Raw genomic sequence first — 20912 nt, 5'->3', positions numbered from 1 at the left:
CGGTCGCGTGACCCATTGGACATTCCGTCTAGTGGGAGACGAGGGAGTGGTTGCTTTCTCGCTTTCGCTACCCTTCCTACACACGATACACGAAGGTTTGTTTGCTCAAGCTGATCGCCCCAACGGCCGTGCGGCAAGCAGGAGGTTTTCAGGGCCCTATATTAGTAATAGCAAGGTACAAGAGTTAATGGAGAGTACCTTAGTAACCAGTGACTCGCTCATGGCGTTGCCTTGATGTATAACTCAGGAGACTGGTTCCAAATCATGATTACTGAATTGGACAGGGAAAGCAGAACAGTAGGTCTCAAAATTAGTAAGCAGAAAAATATCGTAATGTTCAGCAGTCTCGGAAGAGAACATCGCTTTGCGATAGGTAGCGAGGCACTGAAAGGTATAAAGGAATAGGTCTACTTAGGGCAGGTAGTGACCGCAGAGCCGAACCATGAGACTGAAGAAGAAAAATACGAATGGGTTGCAGCGCATTTGGCAGGCATTCTCAAATCATGAATGCCAGTTTACCACTATCCCTCAAGAGATAGGTATATAACAGCTGGATCTTACCGGTACTTACGTACGGGGCAGAAACCTGGTCGCTTAAAAAAGGGGTTCAGCTTAAACTGAGGACGACTTAGCGGGCCATGAAAAGGAAACTGATAGGTGTAACCTTAAGGGACAAGAAGCGGGCAGAGTGAGTCAGGCAACAAACGCGTGTTAAGGGCATCTTAGTTGAAATGAAGAAGAAATGGGCAGTGCCTTCGTGCATCGATTGTAACCAACCAACATAACGAACTAACATGCATGTAGCACGAAGGCAAGAGATGTGTTGGTTATTAAGATTATCAGACTGGAGTAATAGAAGTGAAGCCCCCGAGTGGGAGGCAGATAGTGAAATGGGCAGATGAGATTAAGGAATATGCAGCCAAAACGTGGCCGCAACAACCTGGTGAGGCCTTTGCCGTGCAGTGGCTGTACTCAGGCTGATGATGATGAACCAGGTTTAGAAGAGCTAAACCTTTTTGTATTTGTATTTTGTTTATCTCCTTCACTCTGTGCCATCGGTCTTGTGAGGCATCTTGAGTAAATAAAGTAATGAAGGGCTTACAATCACACTTTGAGCAACCTTGCCACCTAAAAGGTTGCGATACAATTACAGCTCCTTAGAGCAGTGGGACCGCAGGCAGACCTATATGTTCAATTGATAGTCGTCAGCAGTGCACGTAACGCATGTGCCCTTCTTGTGGGAAATCGCGTTGCAATGTGATCTCGCCTCTCCAGTTTCCGGCTACAACCTATGAAAGTTATACAGTGCTGACCAGTGCAAAACAGCCGGGAGGAGTGCCTCTCCGGTTTCCGAAGAAGGCGCAAACGGCCACGTGCTCTGCCAGACGAAATTCCTGCCGTCGTAGGCAGCTTTTTTTCTTCTTGCGCGGTGTGCAAGACGTGCGTTCGCGGAGGCGAAGCATCTCCACGAATACTCGAGCGTTCTTAATATGTGACTGAGGAAAACGAGTGCCCAAATTTATTTTTGTCAAAGGGCGAAAGAGAGGCCGTTTTTCAAGGGGAGCCGAGCTGTAGTTGTGCAGTGGTTACTTGTAAATGTACTTGCGCTTTTATTCTCACGTGTTTAATACTTGCGTGCCTGTGTTAGAGGCCATTTCACGATGGGGGCATTAGTTCTACAAGCTCCGCTCTTACGAATTACTTGTTGAGCTTATTCGAGCAGAGTTAAAGGCCAGCGCGACATAATGTACACAGAGAGAAAGAGTAAACTTGTGTCGTTTTTGTTGCGCTGACCTTCAAGTGCGCCAGCGCACCAACTAACCGAGCTTTCCAATGTAGTGGTTAGAACAGCGCTTCTCCCTTTGAGAGAAATGGGATATCAATTGTATGGCTGCTTATTCGTAATCGCCTGGTGCTACAGTGAATAATATAATTCACCATTACCGCTGGCGATGACAAAATGTGGAGTAAAGATATTGGCAGAATTTTGCGCTATAATATAAAAAAACATTGTTCGATGACAATGCGTCGCTTACGCCAAAAGGTCGAGTTATCTGCAGTAACAGATATGCGGGTTGATCCAGTTGCTGAAACTCACGAAAAGGTCGTGTATGTTTGCTAGACTGACGTTAAAAAAACTTCGAGTGAATATAAAAAAAAATGCCCCCACCTCCCCGAAGGGAATCGTGAAATGCGAATGCATTTCTTGCGCCGAGAGTACACGGCCTAGTAATTTTAATGGCGTAAAGCTGGACACATCGACGCGCTCAAGTGTGTCCCTTTTGGGCGCCTCTTTCAACGAACGCTTCCTACGTGAGTTCGTAATCACCTCAGGGATGTTGCCACCGCCTTCATTGCAGCACAAATGCGTTTAGAACGCGCTGTTTTCAGGCTGTGCCAAGGCAGCACAAACGCTACAAACGCGTTTCAAACGCACTGCATTGAGGCGGTGGCGCAGGCAGGAGAGAGAGCGAACGGCGAGAAAAGGAGCGGCGAAGCATTGCACCTACCTCCTACACTCTCTCCACACCCGTGGGAGCTCCGCCGACCTCCCGCGATGCGAGCGCCCTCACACGCCAGAGCGCGCTCCTCCTTTCCACTCACTCTCCGCTACTCCGCCCGCACCACCTGCTCCGGTTGCTAGGGGCGAGGATAAGCGCGCGCGCCCGCAGCTGTTGCTATGGGAGCGGGAGTGAGAGCGAAGAGGCGCGCGGACACCGACCGACGCCTGACATAGCCCAACTAAGAAATGCATTCGCATTTAAAAAAGAATGAACCCTTCCCTTATTGGGGGCAAGTGCCTCACCTAGACTATCCATCTCTCTATCGCATGTCGGTAATTGGTTCTTCACGCACGTCCTTAGCAGCTCAACACTTTCCAGCCAACGACGACGGTCATGCGGGAAACAATGAATAGGGAAAGGCGAAAATCAAATGTGGCAATGTGAAATGACATTGCCACATTTGATAAAGGTCAGGTTTACATATCAGAAACCGCTCATTGCGATCGAGATACAAACACGCATGTGAGCTTCGAGGGCCGAATTTGTGACCACCTGAATTTCTGTACAGCGCCGGGTTTTTGGCGAACCAAGCCGCCACCGAAATACGTAGAAGCTTCGCTTAAAAATCCAGCCAGTTGCACGCCGTGGAAGCCGTCGGACAGCCAGGCTGTTTTTGTCAGGCATGACATTCTGCTCCGAAGTTTCGGTCAAGTGTCGTCGCTTACAACCTAAGAATAAATACAAGCTGCGTCCCGTGAATGGCGGCGCCAATCATCTGTGCAAGAGAGTCGTGTTAGGTTTCTTCCGCTCTAATCGTAAGTACTTTTTTCTCTGCTAATGTTAACACTAGGCGTATTACGAATTAAATCTTGACGTCGCTACTTAAAATACTACGTTTAACTAAGCAGTGATGTAGAAATCCTTGCTGATATTTGCGAGGAAGCTCAAGTTTTCGACTGAAAACCGGCGACATCTGTACGAATAGGAATCTCACCTACAGGGCTCCCGCTAAGGCGCACGTCAGTGAAATGACCGAATACAGTCGGATAGGTTATCTATGCAAGTTATCTCTGTGTGGGACAGGGACGCCTGTGGGCGTAGCTTACATTTGTTCTTAGGTTGTAACCGACTATGGTCGAATATATAGAAAGAAGTCCGGAGAGTCCCCGCCGAATCACGGCTGCCGATCGCCTCCACGACAAAAGAAATAGCCCCGCTCATGCACTCGGCAATGCTCTCCGAAGACGGGGCCATCCGGCTCATGACGTCAGTCTCGAGTGCACGCCCATTGCTTGTTCGCCTTTGAGGAGAAAATCTTCTAAAGTTGTATCCGACTACATGAGTATTTTGTATACCATCTAGCTGACTCGCGATAAGCGCCTCTCCTCGTAGGCTCGTGTTGGCACCGGCGAAACGACCGACAGCGTCGTCGTCGTCGTTGCGCTCGGCGTCTAGGGCGCACCATGGCCGCTCAGCGAACATGACAACGCCGGAGCGACCCCCGCAGACGCGCACGTGGCCCGCTGTACAAGTGGCCACTCCCTTATCGCATTCATGTGCTTCCTATAAAGTCATGTTGTGCAAGCGTGGTTATGACATAGTAATGAACAGCGCGAAATAAAAATGAGAGTCGAAAGGAAGAACAACGCTTGACTGTAAAGTGAAACATTCATTGCGCGAGATCATGTCTAAATAACGTCGGCCGCACAACACGTGCACATGAGGGTCCGGTTAGAAAAAAAAAGTAAGTTTCGCCGCAACGGCGAAGCAATGAATGCGATAGCAACAAATTAGAATGTCACACGAAGAACGGCAAGCAGCTCGATACTTGCAACGCGCCGCTCGAGTACAAAGGGCTGACGAAAAGCACACACGTAGGACGCCCGCGATCTAACAACGGTCACAGCTCGACACTTGCAGCGCGCTACTTAAGCACAAGGAAGGACACTCGAAAAGAACGCACAGGTACACACATGACGAGCGCGAACTAACTGTTACGGTTGCTACTTTCACGTGTTTGAGCAACGCGCTAGAACCCAACGCTCTCAAGCCGCGCTCACACTGGGGAATCCGCCGTTAGAGCGGCCGGAATTCTCGTGCCGTTTTGGACAAAGCGCCTGTTACTCGCCGTTTTGTAGCGTTAGCTACGCTGGCTTAGCCGATCCAGTTTCGCGTGGCTCCTCAAGAGAAGTGCTGCGCATGCGCGAGGATCAGTGGTGTCACACAGCTGGCGCATCGAAGCCGGCACCTCCCGCGCACTCCGCCGCTGCCGCCGGTCTGCGCTTTCCAGAGGAGTGACGTCGTAGCCTAGGTAGACGTACTGGCGCCAGCGAGCGCGCAGCTATTCGCCTTCGATGTGCAGTCGCCGTCTAACACTGCGATGGAGCCGCTTCATAGCGCCTCTCACTGGCGTTCGCCAGTGTGGTTTAGCCACGCAGAAGGAGAGCGCTAATGCTGCTCAACGGCACAAAGGAGCGGAGAAGCTTAACTCATCGGATCCCGAAGTAGTTGCTTGGCAAAATAAATATACATGTGCCACATAATATGTATACCATGCGCGTGTCATTGAAGCAGCAGTAAGCATGATAATTAAGCTAATCCTAGACAATCAGGAAAGCTAAGAACAATCAGCTGAACCTTTGCTAATGTTAAGTTATCCTGGCATAGCTGAGCTAAGCCACTGCAACATTATTTTCTATTAATTTTTCATTCTGGTTTGATCTTTGCACTGCCGACGCTGCTCCACTACACAACCGTGCCGTTTGTTACGTTGATTTTCTATATTATTTGTTTTAAAATGACAGGCCCGTTCTATATGCGTGCTTCACAGGCTGTTCACAAGAATTTCGCGCCGGTTGAAGTTACCATGTCAAGTGCGAAGAAAAGCATGTTCAATCTTTGTGATAAGAATAATTTGCAGAAACTCGCGACAAACATAGATAAGAGTGATTGTGGGTCTTTGTCAATTTTTTTCAATGCTAAGACGCACAAACCTAGTGTTCCTTTGAGAGCGATCGTGAGTGAACGCGGTACTTGGCAATTGCATGTTAGTAGATTCCGTTTGAAGTGCTTGAAAGAGCTGAAACTTCGTGATCCTTTTCGTGTAGGTAACTCCGATGAAATATGTCGGTTCCTTCAGGATAATAAGAGAATTGCTACGCTTTTTCTGTAGATATTGAAGAACTGTTTTACTCTGTGCCACATGATGCTCTCTTCTCTACGGTTAAGAAATGTGTTGAATATAACGGCGAAGTGCAGTTTCAAAATGCCATGGGTATAAGTGTAGATTGCTTTTCAGTTTTACTTGATGCCTACCTTAAGAATACCTTTATCACCTTTGACAACCGTTTGTATCTTCAAAAGAAGGGCATTTGTATTGGGTCGTGCGTAGCACCTTTACTCAGTGACATTCTACTATCGGAAGAAGATCAGAACATTGACAACTGCCTCATGGGCACGCCTGTTTTAAAGGTTTTTAGATATGTCGAAGACTTTTTAATTGTGATGAACCACGCGTGTTCTTTTAATGTTTCCGAGGTCGACAAGGTTTTAGATGTTTTTAAAGCTAATGGCCTCACTTTTACCCATGAGAACCCCATCGGGAATAGCATACAGTTTTTAGATTTGAGAGTAACTTTTCCAGAGGATCACGTTTGCTGGTGCTATTTACCGAGAGCAGAAAAAGAACTGTTGCCGTACGAGTCTGCCCACTCCAAGCTGGTGAAGAGGGCCATTGCCACACTGTGTCTGGGATCCTCGCTCAAAGCATCTTGTGAGCACAAGATTCGGGACAGCTTTCTTCACCAATTGGAACGGTTATCAAAACCCGGCTTCCCTTATTCGGTCATTGCATCTGTGGCAGGTTCCCTGCACCGCAAACTAAAAGCAGGGGCGCGGGACAACGCGGCTACAGCTGGTGAGCGGAGCGGCCAACGGCTGGTAGTTGTGCCTTACTTGCATAAGGTGAGCCACAATTTGAAAAAGGTGGCCCACAGGTACGATGTACCTGTGGTTGTTTTCCGCACCCAACAAGCTGTCCCAGCTGTGCCCCCAGCATTACGGACGCCTCAAGGACAGGTTAAGCATGCCACCCCATGCACTCGGTGTGCTACGGGGGTGGTGTATGAACTACCACTAACTTGTGGTAAGTCCTATGTGGGGCAAACGGGCAGATGTGTTAATGACCGCCTGAGGGAACTGCAAACAATCTAAAGAAGGATATTACTGCGCACCTTTCGGCGCATTGTAAGACCTGCTCTTGCGTGCCGAGATTTAGTGACGTGAGGATTCTGGGCAGAAGCCATGAAAAAACAGCGCGTGAACTTCTCGAGGCTTTCTATATCAAAGAGAAGAATGATGATTGCGTCAGTCAGACGTTGGTCTTTCTGTACAATGCGGAGCATACTTTTTTCAAATCTTTGAAGTGACACGCCCCCTATGGTTTGTGATGTTGCGTTTGCGCATTGGGATGCTTATATATGTGCCACAGTCTTGCAGTCTTCATTAAAGTTGTGAGTAGCGCCTGTCCCGTCGGTTTGTGTTCCTTACTTTGTGGCGTGTGTTTTTTAGCGCTGCATTATGTCACTCAGCAAGCACCAACTCGCCCAACAACACGTCCTTCTTTGTGATTATGTCGCGTACAATTGTTTTGAACCAATTGTATGCGGCTTTCAGACACATAACGAATGGCACGGCTGCTAGGCTGAGTTGGTCGCATCTGACGCATTATAACTTATTAGCAACCAAAATAATGTAACTTCGTCATCAAATGTACCGACGGCGCAGTGATGCACTCGTCTGCTTCATTGCTAATCTCGCCCCGCCTCAAGCACTTCTCTTTGACGCCTGCCTTTTGCTCGACTTGTGACCTCCTCAAAACGTGCTGCGCAGCCGCATTTTCTGCACTGCACGGGTAGGTGCGCCCCGTCATTCAGCGAAGTCGAGTGCTCTCTTAGCCTGTCGTTAAGACATCGGCCTGCTTGGCCGATCTAAGCTTTAACGCAACCGAGTGCAATCTTACAGACCACTTCGTGGCGCAGGGGACAAAGGCTTCTCATCGCACACTCTCTTCTTGGTACGCCCACTAGCAAGGTCACACAAACGGGAAAGCTCTATGGGTGCTGTGTCTTGAGGCGAGCCAGATTAACAATGAAGCAGACAAGTGCATCAGTGCACGATCGGTACATTTGATGACGAAGAAATTAGAGTTCCTTTCCTGCTGTTTAATGGTTTGCCTGCATAAGTGCACCCCCTCAGAACTGTTAGGTTGTGATACCGTGATTTCCTGCGATATGGCAATACTTTCTGTGCTCTTTTTGAAGATTACTCTACTGTGACAGCGCTTGCGCATGAACTTTTGGGGTGGGAAGTTTTTTCACAACAAATATAAGTTGCAAGTGAGCATCTTTCTTGTCCTGTGCACTTTCTTCTCAACCGCTTCTGCGCAATATTTTCAAACGTCCGCGTTTTTGGTAAGCCGCATAAGTTTCAGCACAATTTTGAAGTATAACGGTGCTCTCGACAACCACGTAAATTATTTTAAAAGAAAGCGCAAAGATCAGACTCAACCTGTACCGAGTTTTATTATATTCAGTTTAACGTGTCTGCAGCGATAAATTCCAGAAACACAGGCATTTTGTGCTATTTGCCATGTTTTTATTTTTTTCCTTCAGTAGTCATTCGGCAATAATAATAATAATGTCTGGAGTTTAACGTCCCAGCACCAAGATATGATTATGAGAGACGCCGTAGTGGAGGGCTCCGGAAATTTCGACCACCTGGGGTTTCTTAACGTGACCTAAATCTAAGTACACGGGCCTCAAACATTTTCGCCAGCATCGAAAATGCAGCCGCCGCGGCAGATTTCCTTCGATAGTAAAGGGAAACAAAATAGGCATAGCATTGTATTGCGCTTGTTCTTTGACAGGAATAAATATTGTGACCAAGAAGTGCACCAGTTTTTCGTTAGGTGCCGTCATATTAACAAATTGCGAAATTGACAGAAAAGTGTTTTTTTTTTTGCCGCCAGAATTTGTATATATATCTTGTTTTTACGCGAACGAAATTTTTTTCTCAAGACTAACTTCAATATCACGCACCACGGTGATCTAGTGGTTATGGTGCTCGGCTGCTTACCCGAAGGTTGCGGGATCGAATCCCGGCCGCGGCGGCCGCATTTTCGGTGAAGGCGAAAATGCTTGAGGAAAGCGTACTTAGATTTAGATGCACGTTAGAGAAGCCTAGGTGGTCAAAATTTCCGGAGCCCTCCACTACGGTGTCTCTCGCAATCATATCGTGAATTTGGGACGTTAAACCGCAACAATTATTATTAACTTCGAAATCATTGTTCTGGGTGTAATAGCTGCGTCGGCAGTGAACTTTATCAAAATCGGGAATGGTGACCGGCACCTCGTGTTCATTCTTATCTGGACACACCCAGCTATCAAGCATATGCCTATGCTCATTGTCAAAAATAACACTTTGAAAAGCGTAAAAAAATCATTGTCTCGTACACACACGTGCGATTAATGCTGACGTTTGCCCTTATTTAGCGAGCCAATCTCTTTACAAGATAAGGCTGACCAGCCCTGTGCTGATTCCTTTTTGGGAAATCTGAAAAGCTTCCGCCACTTCTCTAGTGCAGACATATATCTTCGGGAACAAAATACCAGTTTCATGAGTTGAAACGGCGCGAAAAAGGCGAGGACACAGAGAGACACGACCAGGCGCTGAACTACCAACAATGCTTTTTATTTGTGCGAACACGGATAAATACGCTTTTCACATGAGAGGAGGGGGAGGGGAATTGAAAAGACGCGTGCACCCTACCCTATACAACGCATCAAATTAACGGTGCAGACGGCTCATCCAAGGTCGATCCAAATAGGTCGCGAAGCTTCGGGCGAAAAGCGGTTCAGAAGCTATTGCCAACGACACCAGCAAGGGGAGTTATGGGTGCTGCGATTGAAGCGCGACTATGTTTGGAGGGAACAAACACTAATAGCGAGAAACCAAGTTTTATTCAAGGGCGAAGCAATCTTTATATTTTACATATTACATTTCTTTCCCGAACAATATTATGTAGGTGCAATGTGCCAACGATGTATGACAGTGTTTAATTATTACGAAAAACATTTCTCTTAGCGCCACCTGGAGACAGGCGCACGTCATTGTTACTCAGTGCAACCCTTGCGGTGCATGCAAAGGCGCGATCGTAAGCTCGTCTGCAATGACACGCTACCTCCCGTGTTCTGGTGTTTCGTACTTGCATGCGTTCCGTGAATTATTGCGGTGAGAATTTGATTTTGGTGTGCGCGAAGTTGCGAGGTGCGTTTTATCGTTGGTGAGCGTGTTGGCTACGGTGTGCAACGGGCAACGGCATGACGCGGCTAACATTTCACGCCGAACGCTTTCCTCGGTACTCGCGGAAACGATGTGGTGTTCCAAGGATACAATGGCAACACGCGTATGCCTGGCGAGCCCTCTCGTCTAGATAAGACACCGGGACAACGGTTCGGAGTAGTGTGCTTGTTGGATTTTCATGGATCAGTATTCCTGCTGCCCGGTTTCCTTCGTGAACACGCAGTGCCTACTGTATTTCCTGTTATCGGTGAGCAGATCGCTAAGTTATCTGTCGCGCTACAATTCGCATGTTTTGATACGTTACACATAAGGTTAACTTATCGGAACATAAGGAAAGACATAGTGCACATAGTGTACGCACTTTCTGTACTTATTACGGCATTTGTTGCTCATTGTGCAGGGTGGGATAAAATTGCGTTATTGTGACCATTGAATAAAGCTGAAGTATCGTTATTTTGGCGTGACCAGGCGTCATTTCTTCTCGTTATAACTGAAGCACACATGCAATGCACTCTTTAAGTCCCCTGCGCATGTGCGAAGCAAATAAGCAACGCTGCAAACATGAGAGGTACGCTGCTGCCTACTTTATTCACGCTGCGGAAGATGACACGTACGCAGAATGAAAGCTGCAAGAATAAGGTTTCCCAGTAAAACCAAGGCAAATTGAACGGCGGTACACCTAAACACCGCTGTTTAGTCACGGCTCGATATTAATTTAGCTAGCGTTGGTTTCAAGCGCACTCGCCAAGGGCTTGCCGTGTCGCCGTAGCGCGAGTCCTTAGCGATCAGGGGCCTAAGAAAATTTTTTTGAGGTCAATTTCGCGCTAGTGCCAACAAAATGACGTCACTTTTTTTTACCGGATATTGCGCCACATCCGCTTTATTTGTTGTTCCGCCGGAAGGGTTCCTTCCTCACACAGATGGCGCTAAGCCCCATGAGCAGCTGATGAGCAGCCATTTTCTGAACGTATGGGCTTCTATGGAAGCTTCGCTACCAGTGATTTACCTTGGCTCATCACTTTGTCGGTTAACGCTATCGAAGGTGAACTGACACATGCTGTCCTGACCTCATGCATTACGAAGGCTTCACAGATTTTTCGGGCTCCGGAATCTCGGTAACGACGCGCGTCTGCTGGAAATCGGTGCTACACCCGCACCTAGCGCAATGAATTGCCAAGTTGCTGCCGATCCGAGATTGCTGGCACGGCCGCATAATATAGGCATCTGGTAAAAACAGTGCCTGTCTTGCGAGGAAGACACTTCTTTTCACCTTTTCTTTTGCAGCCTTCCAACCCATTCTGTCTCTGGACTACGGCTCCTACCGTGCTCTCAGGAGCTGGAAAGAGATGCCAAGTGTTTGCCACTACTTCGTTAAAACTGTCTGAAAGTGCATGGACGTAGGGCATTACTGCTACGTTTCTACGTCCTGCATCCGTACTAGTGCAAGGTACGTGTTTGGGAGGTTTTAAACTCTGAAGGATTTTGCCTGCACATGCAACAAGGACCCTGAAGCCCGCCTCTGTGCAAGAGCGAAACCAGGCTCCGAGGCCCGTACCGCTTTTGTGAAGACACGATTTTTGAACGGCTCCTTGACTTTCCCGTTTTTTACCAGTTTCGAATGGCACAAGAGAGGACCAAGGACCAGAACCGGAGCATCTGTGTTGACAAAACTTGCCTGCCCGGGAACACATGGGGGCTATGGGTAAGCGCTGTGAATGCGTCAGTCAGCCGTTGCGTCGCCACGACGACGAAAAGGGGCGTCGCCTTTCTAATGATGTCTTGCTATAGTATAGCCCAACTGAACAGGTGCTTGAATCGGAAGAGCATCTGCTTGGAAAACGCCAATGGGAGCCATGCGGAGAATCGTCAAGAACGCAAGTTTAGACAAAACGTTCGTCCGGTTATCGAACATCTATTTTCCCCAGATTTTGTCTTCGACACGGCGTACCTCAGTTGCGATACGAGGCAACGCACAAGGGCCAATGCACCCGCACAATCACTGAAGCTCCGAATGGTTTTTGTATTTAATTTTGGCTACTGTTGTTTCCAAAGCAGCAGCCTTTTCATCGCGTCTCGATATAACCCTTCACCTATCGCCCTGTGCACATTTTGTATGCGGCCACTAAATAAAAGCCGATGGCTAGAAGTTACCGTATGTTCCTGCCATTGCGTACTCAGTTTGGCTCCCGCTACGACCGCATCATGATGCCTAAGCGACCAGCCCTACACCTACTACCTTATCATGTCAAGTTCCGCTCCAGGTGACCACAATAAACATATCGTGGTTTTGGGACGCAAAACCCCAACAATTATTATGCCGCGTGCTCCAATCAGCGGCGAGTAGTCGCAATTGGCTTGCTTTGTATTGCATGAAACAAATTGTTTAGGCCCAGTTTATCTAATACATACACTGTAAAAAGGGCGAACTTGGCACATCTTTCGGTAATCCAACAATGACCTTTCGTATTGCCCATTAGGCGTCGTTTGGTAACGCGTAGGTACTTTGGCTTTGTAAACCTCATAAAACAATGCCCCTGGAGGGTGGTGTAGGTACATGTATAAATAAATAAATAAATAAATAAATAAATAAATAAATAAATAAATAAATAAATAAATAAATAAATAAATAAATAAAGCCGCCCGCATCTTCCCACGGTGGGAATTCGAGTAAATTGGTCGCAGAGTGGTGGGGGTATCGCGTCGTCATCGTCAACGACGTGAGATCGGGCGCGTTTATACTAAAGGGTCGATGAGAGTTATGGCGACTTGCAGCTCACTTTATTTTACATGTACGCTGTGAATTTTCATTGTTTAATCACGCACAGGAGAAATCGCACACAGGCACTACCTTGGAGGTCAAAATCCAGTGCCTATATATACGGGGTGGCCAGTGAACAGTTGTGCAGCGCAAGCGGTCGGTTTTTAACAAGGAAGTGTTCTATGCCGGGGTCCACCAAGTACATCCATCACGGATATGACGTTGATAAAATGGACGCCAACGGGTGAGAAAGAAAAAAAACAAGAAAAAGATACCCCGCTGGGAATTGAACCCACGACGTTGCGGCCGCGACGGCAAGCGCCCGACGCCCTACCGAGTAAGCTAACTCGGGAGACGCAAGAAACGGCGCGAACGCGCCTTATATCAGCCACACATTCTCTTTCGCGGCGGGCGGAGCGGGGCGGTGCCGCCGTCTGTGAGATGCGAAAAGAAGTAATGCTTCACAATTGACACTTACTAGCGCTTACTCCGAGATTGCACGCGATATCGGAGGTCATGGTTAAAGCGTCTCGATACTAGAGAGGTAGACTGGCCGCGGTGGCGTCGCCGAGGCACCCCTGACGCAGTTACGTTCTTTGCCTTTGGCTTCGTGTTAGCGTGCGTCGGCTCATCGGAGTAGTGCAGCTTCCACATGCACCAACGGGATTTCTCCGCCGCCGACTGCTTCAATTGCGAGAGCATCGACTAACAAAACCGCTGGAATATGCGTTGCAGAAAGGACGCGATTTCGACGGGCGAATGTCGTGCCTTGGTGGTGCGAGAGCAGCGCCTGCGAGACAGAGGCCAGCGGGACGCACGCGTTTGCGGCTCAGGCTACGAAAATCTACCTCCCGTGTTGATGAAGCGCAGTGTGTGTTATGTATGCATGAGCACAGGCGTCGGCTACCCATTACTAGAAAGTGCACACCGTGCCGTTTCTCTCCTTAATTGACGACGCTTTGAGGATGTGCATACCGGGTACCAGTGTTGATTATGAGCTTGTTGATATCATCCTTACGCGGGATTCACGATTAGCTGTGTCCAAATATATGTTCACACCGTCAGCTACTACAACGGTTTAATCATGATCATGGGCGTTAGTCGTCGCGATACAGACATGCTGTCAACATGGGTGCATCCACGTCAAACGGTGCTATAGCGGCCAAACACGAATAGGCGTTGTACAAGCTCTTATATATCACTACACAATAAGCACTACTTCTGTGAAGACACGTTTCACTTTCGTGTTATACCGATTCCTATGACGGAGGGATCAGCCATGTTTTGTTTTGTTTTTTTCAATCAAGAAACTCGCTGGCAGACGCTGCCTGCGTTGAACGGTTGTGCAGCGCGAGCGAGGGAGAGGGGGAGAGGGAGAGGAGAGGCTTGCTGCCGGCACGAGACGAGCCGAGCATGCACAGTGGGGGTGTGGACGGCGCCGCCGACGCCGCAGGTGCGACCAGGCCTCGGAAAGTCTCAAGTTCCAGCCATCGCCGAAGGGGGGCGAAAAAATCGACCCCGTTTGCAGCTAAAAAACAAACCATAGTGGCTCCGTTCAAATCTGCCCTCGGCGACGCCATAAAATCCGCCAGAGGCGCCGTAATAAAAGCATATTTAAGAGAAATACAGCTATCATTCCTGCATAAAAGTGCTTTTTCTTGTGTAACTGAAAGTAATGTTTGAATGATGAGTAAATTTGTTGTTTAGTGATTGAAAACATGTCTGCCTTGTCGCTCACCGCTGACGGCCGGCGCGCGGTAACGAGCAAGCGGACCGTCGCTGTGTCCAGTGACGAAGCGCAAGAAGTGCGCCGCTGCGTCTCGGGTGTCGCAGATAACGCGCAGAATATGCGCAGTTAGCGTCCGATGGTTGGCAGCTGGTTTGTTGATCGCCGTTTTCTTGCGAATTCTATCGTTAATGTTGTCTAAAATACGCATGAAAGTTTTTTAATTCACCGATGTAATCATATTGCAATTATGGTGGGCAGTCGGTGTGCTACTGTATTGTGCCGCAGGAGCTGCGATACCAGCGAAGGCGTCAGTTTCCACAGGTTCCTCGACGATGGCAGGTACACGTACTTTCAAGCTCTGCGTTTTTCTTTCTGCTTTGTGACCTCGTTAACATATCACACTTCACTGTTCTCGCTATTGAGTTGTATGCTAACACGTGTGGACAAAGCTGCTATTTCACTTGTACTTGCAAGGTCTGGTGGGCTCAAATGAACGAGTGAATTATGCGATGGCATGAGCACGACTTGGCCAGACTGTTGATGAAGCCTACTTTCCAGTGGCGATGTCACAATAAGAGAATGACCGGGATAGAAAATCGTTTCTCCCTTCTCTGTATTTCCGCACCTCTTTGAGGCCTTGCATATATCCCATTTATGGTTGTTTCATCGGTATCACGTGTTAAAATGCTCATGTTTTCTGCCATTCTGTAAGCATCCACTATAATGTGATTTCTTTGCGTGAACCTGCTTGGTATTCTCAGCCTGACCGCAATATGTTGTAATAACAACAAAACCGGGGGTCTTCAGGCGTACTCGTTGAAAGCAAGCACTGAAACTGTAGCAAAAAAAAATGCTGATGCTTTACGCCTTTCTTACAATACAAGTTGGTTATTCTGAGCGCTAGATGACGGTGGAAACGGGCAACAAACGTCATCTAATTTGTTTTGTCTCTTTGACGTACCGCGAAGGCTAGTCGTTTACGAGCTCACGATGTCTCAACAAGGACCTTTTACCGCTTGCTGACTGTCAATAAAGATTATCGTTCCTTCTACTCACTCGTGAATTGTTCTTACTGGTGTCAGTTGCCAATGTATGCCTTTCGTTTCCATGTAACCTTCGTACGCAAAGGTACTGCGTTCCGAAGGGCGCTTTGGCGTGCTGCTGGGCGTATCGACGCGCTCAAAAAAAGCGGGCGAAAGATAACGAGACCTCCGTAGCCCTACGCGAGTCCCGGCCTCTTACGTCCACTTCTGTTTAAAAAGGATAGAATAAAAAACCAGCCGAGGCACCCGCGTATGCGCATATGCACCCGGTACGGAATAAAAAACGCAGCCATTTGCATTTTTCTACCTAAAAAAAACAATAAATTTTGTTTTCCGCTTCCTGTTTACGCAGCGCCATCTCTTGGGTGCCTTCGGTAGTTCCATGCGCTACCGCTGCTTATCTTTCGTACCGTTGTCAAGGCTACAGTTTCCCTTCTCTAAACGGGTTCTTTATTCTATGGTGCGACTAAGAAATGCTCCACATTTAATAAATAAATAAGCATTCATCAGGCTTCCTCAAGTTTCGAAAAGTGCCCTCGCTACTTGCTTATCAGTCCAGAGTGGCATATGTCACGCTGAGTGCCACGCGCCATTTGTGACCTCGAAGCACTGGGCGCGCGCCGATAACGCAACGAAAGGCACGCGACAGAATGACGCCCTTTTCTTAGGGGTCAAGATGTCCGAGATTTGCTGTCTGATATACCTGGTCACCGGTTTCTTGTTTTGCCCCGTTTTGCACGAAAATACATCGCCTTTCGAAAGAGAGTGGACACTTTTCGACGCAATTTTCACCATGCCTGATTTGCGGCTCCCACAGCTCCTCGGTCGTTTCTTCTTCCGACGACAACTGAAAAAAGAAAAATGCCTATGCAAGGCCTGCCTCGTTAGTACGAAGCGAGGAAGCGTGAAAAAGAGCCGACATATTCTCCAGGCGTGAATTTCGAATCACGAAAACTGTTGAGACTTTCAAAATGTTTCATTTCTTTCTTTTTTTGCATAGTTGGAAATGTCTGCCTAGTATATCAATACAAATGTGTAAAGCTGCACGCTCAGTGTGTCGGGTACAGGGAGTTTACCCGGTGTCTCAGTCAGATTCCACAGAAGGTAAAATTTCAGTGATAGCGTCGGACAAAGGTTGGCGATGATGTTTTCAGTATCATTATTATTATGGCGTGAGAAAAGATGTGTAAGTGGCAGTTCTTCCCAAAAACTAAAGGCATGCTTTAGCAACCTAAACTACACTTCCTTTAATATTAGTTGTCCCAAAACCACGATATGATTATGAGGGACGCCGTAATAGAGGGTCCTAAAATTTTTACCATCTGGTGTTCATTAACGTGCACCTAAATGTAAGTACACGTGTCTATAGCGTTTCGGCTCCATCGCAGTGCGGCCACCGTGGCCGGTATTCGATCCCACGACCTTCAGGTAAGCAGCAGGGGCGTGTAAAGGAAGGGGGGGGGATTTCTGGGGCTTCAGCGCCCCCACCCCCGAAATTTTTTCGTATTGCCATGTCCTATCGACCAAAACAGCCACCTGCGCCGCAAATCACCCGATATTTTTTAAAGAATTCATTTTCGCAGTCGGAAAGACACGTTGGTGCGAATATTACTGACCCCTGGCGAACCCGGCTCGCCAGGGGTCAGTAATATTCTCACCAACGTGTAGGTCTGCCTGTGCAGCGCATTACCGTCACAAATGCCTTGCAAACAGAGGCGTAGTGCCACGCATTGCCGTTTTGCGACGCAACGACACGATGATCAACGGGCTCCGCTCTCGCAAGCTGAGCCCTGCTACCGTGAAGGAGGAACTATTGTTGACTAACCGTGAATAAGCTATAGGGACGGTATTGTGAATACACCTCTGCAACGGGGACGTCTTGAACATAAAAAAAATCGTTCTGTTGCATCTGTGCAGGCAGCGGGGACTCGTTTTCGACAAAGGCGGCCATCTTCTTACCTGATGCCCCTGACGCACGGGCAAAATTACAGTACTTTGCAGTAAGCCCCTTTCTTTGCTCTAAAGGACCATTTGCAGAAAGAAGTTGTGCCGATGACACACGGCACCGCACTAAGTTGTTGAGCTGGTTCGTGGCCTCCGCGATTATTTTTCATTTATTGTATTTTATTTCACAATAGTGCAGGCCATAAAAGGCCCAAGCAAAAGTGGAAAATCAAACAAAGTAAACAAGAAAATCAATGCAAAGAAAAGTTACCGCCGGTATGTCAAATGAGCGCGCCGCGAAATAAGAGTGAGAGATAAGAAAACAGAGGCGATCCTCGTTAAATCAGCAGGAGAGAAAATATTGTAAGAAGAAGAAAACTGGGGTGGGGCGAGGCATGTAGGGAAGGGTGTTTCAGCTCCACTAACGTGAAACCTATGGAGGGGCGAGGCATGCAGTGTGCACTGGTGTTTTTGCGAAGCCGGAGCACTTCCACGATCGCGTTCCGTTGGCTTTCGTTGGGCATGCTACCGACCTGGCCTCATGGAACGCGAAGAGGAACGCTACGCGCGTCGTGTCTTCCCTCTAGCCTTGCCGTTAATTCTCACAGGGTGAGCGGGGAACGCGGTCGCTCTTGGCGCGCTTTCTCTTTCGCTCGGGAGCGTACACTTTCCCTGCATTTTACCGATCACAAAGCGGTGATAATGAAGGGACCACGTAAACCCACCGTACAATAGGAGTTTGATGTTGAATATATACACGGTGTTTCACACTCTTTATATGATGTACTGGGCAAATTTCACGGAAGAGTTTCACAGTTTACCGATGATTTTCTCCGGAGTTTCGCCCCACTCATCATCATTCACCCAGTGGATATGCTGTGATTTTTTTTCGATCAAGAAACTAGCAGACGCTGCCTGCGTCGGCGTTGTCTCTCGCGGGCGAGGGCGCGTTCTCGTTCCTTGCGAGCTGGTAGTTCAGCGTTCATCGCAGAAAGAGCATTTCCATAGTCAACGCGCGCCGTTCGCTCTCTATCGCCACACGGCAAGCGCTGAGGCAATGGCGCCCTCTCTCGCGCTCAAGCAAATAAACCGTCACGACAGCAGACGACGATGCGCGCCGACACGCCGAGACCCAAGGTGCGTAGCCCCTAAAACCTTGGGGCCTTTGTTGATGGCGCCCACTGTACAGACTTCAATGCACCACACTCTTTACAAAGCAAATATCACTGCCGGAATTCAGCATGGCGGCGCTAGCGGCTTGATGCGGGCGTACTATAGCACTATAGGCGTACAAAGGGTGACGGTACTGCCTTTGCAGTGCATTTTTAGGGGTCACCCACATTCACCAATAAAGTTTTTCAACCGACCGACCGACCGACCGACCGACCGACCCATATTCACAACACCACAGAGGACATTGCGCGGCACCCACGGCGCCTTCGTTGAAAGGCTGCATTGTTGAGTTCTGCACGCTGTGCGCGAGAGCACCCTTGACGCTCGAAAATGAGATGCGGGACCTGCTTCCCCGAAAAGCAACAATGCTGGCAGGGAGATACTCCTTTGTCGTGTGTCACCGCACATCAACGCCTTTCCGGAAGATGTCACGTAAGGGACTTCAGAGTGCCCGTGTGTCAGGGGTGCCGCGCAGGCTGTGTGCCGCGCAGGCTGGGAACGAAGAGATCTCGCCGTTCCCATGAGGAAATCGTAGGTGCAGGATGCGTACGACATCTCTTTAAACGCAAAAATGTTCCAAAAGCCGGATGAATTCATGATTGTGAAAGGTTTACTCCGACTTCCCATAATCAATATTAACAAAATGGCATAATTAATGTTTCTCCACTTATGCGCATGGCATGGCTCTGCACATGGCATGGCTTCGACCTAAACGATGCGATGACGTTGGCTTGTGATCGGAGCTGGGGGAAAAGAAAACGCCTCGAATCGTGGTTCATTCGTCTTCATTCACCGGTTGGCAATAACCACCGCGGCGCCCTACCTGACGTTTACAAGGACGGACGTGGCACTGGTCGATCTCCGCTCATTTGTTGCCACCCTTTACTGAGAATGCCACTTGCATAGGTTGCGAAACGTCTGCCATTTTGTTAATAATTGTTGCGTTAAGTCGGAGTAAACCTTTTACAGTTGTTTCAGGCGCCGGTGCCGTGAGCAACTCAGACGTCACTGTCATGTCTGCTAAAAGCAGCGCGGTAAATATATTTTAGAGCGGAGTTTGGGGACTATGAAGTGTGCGTGATTGGGCACATATCGAGGTCCCCCCTTTCCCTGTGCAAAATGTCGGCAGATGAAAGGTTATTTAAGCTAAGGACATCGTGCTGCTAAGCAGTCTAGTCTGTCCCAGTATGACGTAGAAGTTAGCGCTGCCCAGTATCGCCTGGCCGCCTAACTTTATCGGAACGATTAGTTGAGAAAGAGACGTCAAACCAGCGTCTGCAATAATGTCCACGGTATAGATCAACCTGCTTGAGAGTTGCCTGCAGAAATAAACTCCCGGAAAAACTGCTTTGCAATCCCATCAGACGCAAGAAGACTCGCCAGAACACTGCGGGGCTGCTCGGCTTCTTGGGACTTATCAACGTTTCCCGGTCATCCGTATGCCATCTTTCGTGTACTTTTGAACTTTTGTTATAGTTAGTCACTGTTAAGCATATGCTTTTGAACTGTTAGTGAATTTGTGTATCCATTGTTAATTTCTAGCTACTTGCATTGTGCCGTAACCACTGATCGTTCCTAAATATGTGTGTGCCAGTTGCTTTTTTCTTCGTCATTCTGTGTATCGCTGTGCAGTATATAAACATCTCGTTTTTTTTCCTACTCCAACCCATTTAGTGTGCCTGCTTGTTTAGACGGTGAACGAATGTTTATGAAACTCTGCAAACGAAAAAACATGAGGGAATCATTCGCACAACTTGGCGTCGTCTAAGGTGCATCACGTAATATCCTATAGTTCAACGGAAATTTTACACTTCGCTCGGTGTTCTAGTCACTGGCTTTCCTTCAAGATAACAGCTCATAATTTCCCTCACCGTCGGCGTCAGTTCATCCTTACATGACGTGCAGCACGCATTACTGACAGCGGAGCTGTTTAAGCCGGCCGTATAAACTTTGGTGTCCGCAGGAAACTACAGGAATTGGGCAAGCCCTACGGCGAGTAAACCAGGAGCGAGCGTTAAAAGAAAACTCTGCTCGGGAAGTGCAGCACGTGAAACACGGGAAAGAGAGAAAAGGGGAGTTACGAATAAAGCGATTGAAATAGATAATAAAAATTCGCTGCAAATGTCGTCTAAAGACGATAGAAGAGGCGCTGCGTGAGATATGGATGCCATCTGGCAATACATCGGGAAACATGAGTGCTGTGTTGCGGGCTAGTAGTCCCGGCGCAGCAGCAGGCGAAGACCGGCGGTGACCAACGCGACCGGCGGGAACGCCAGCCAACCCGAACACGCGGTTTGGCGCGAAGCGCTGAAGCAGAAGAAACGTCCGCACTCAACGAGTACTCTCCACACACTCTTTTGTTTACACGTCGCCTGGGTAAAACAGGAATGCCAGAGCGG

The sequence above is a fragment of the Rhipicephalus sanguineus genome, chromosome 5 (assembly GCF_013339695.2).
Source record: "Rhipicephalus sanguineus isolate Rsan-2018 chromosome 5, BIME_Rsan_1.4, whole genome shotgun sequence".
In the NCBI taxonomy this organism is placed as follows: Eukaryota; Metazoa; Arthropoda; class Arachnida; order Ixodida; family Ixodidae; genus Rhipicephalus; species Rhipicephalus sanguineus.
Note: the sequence above shows the minus strand (reverse complement) of the source record.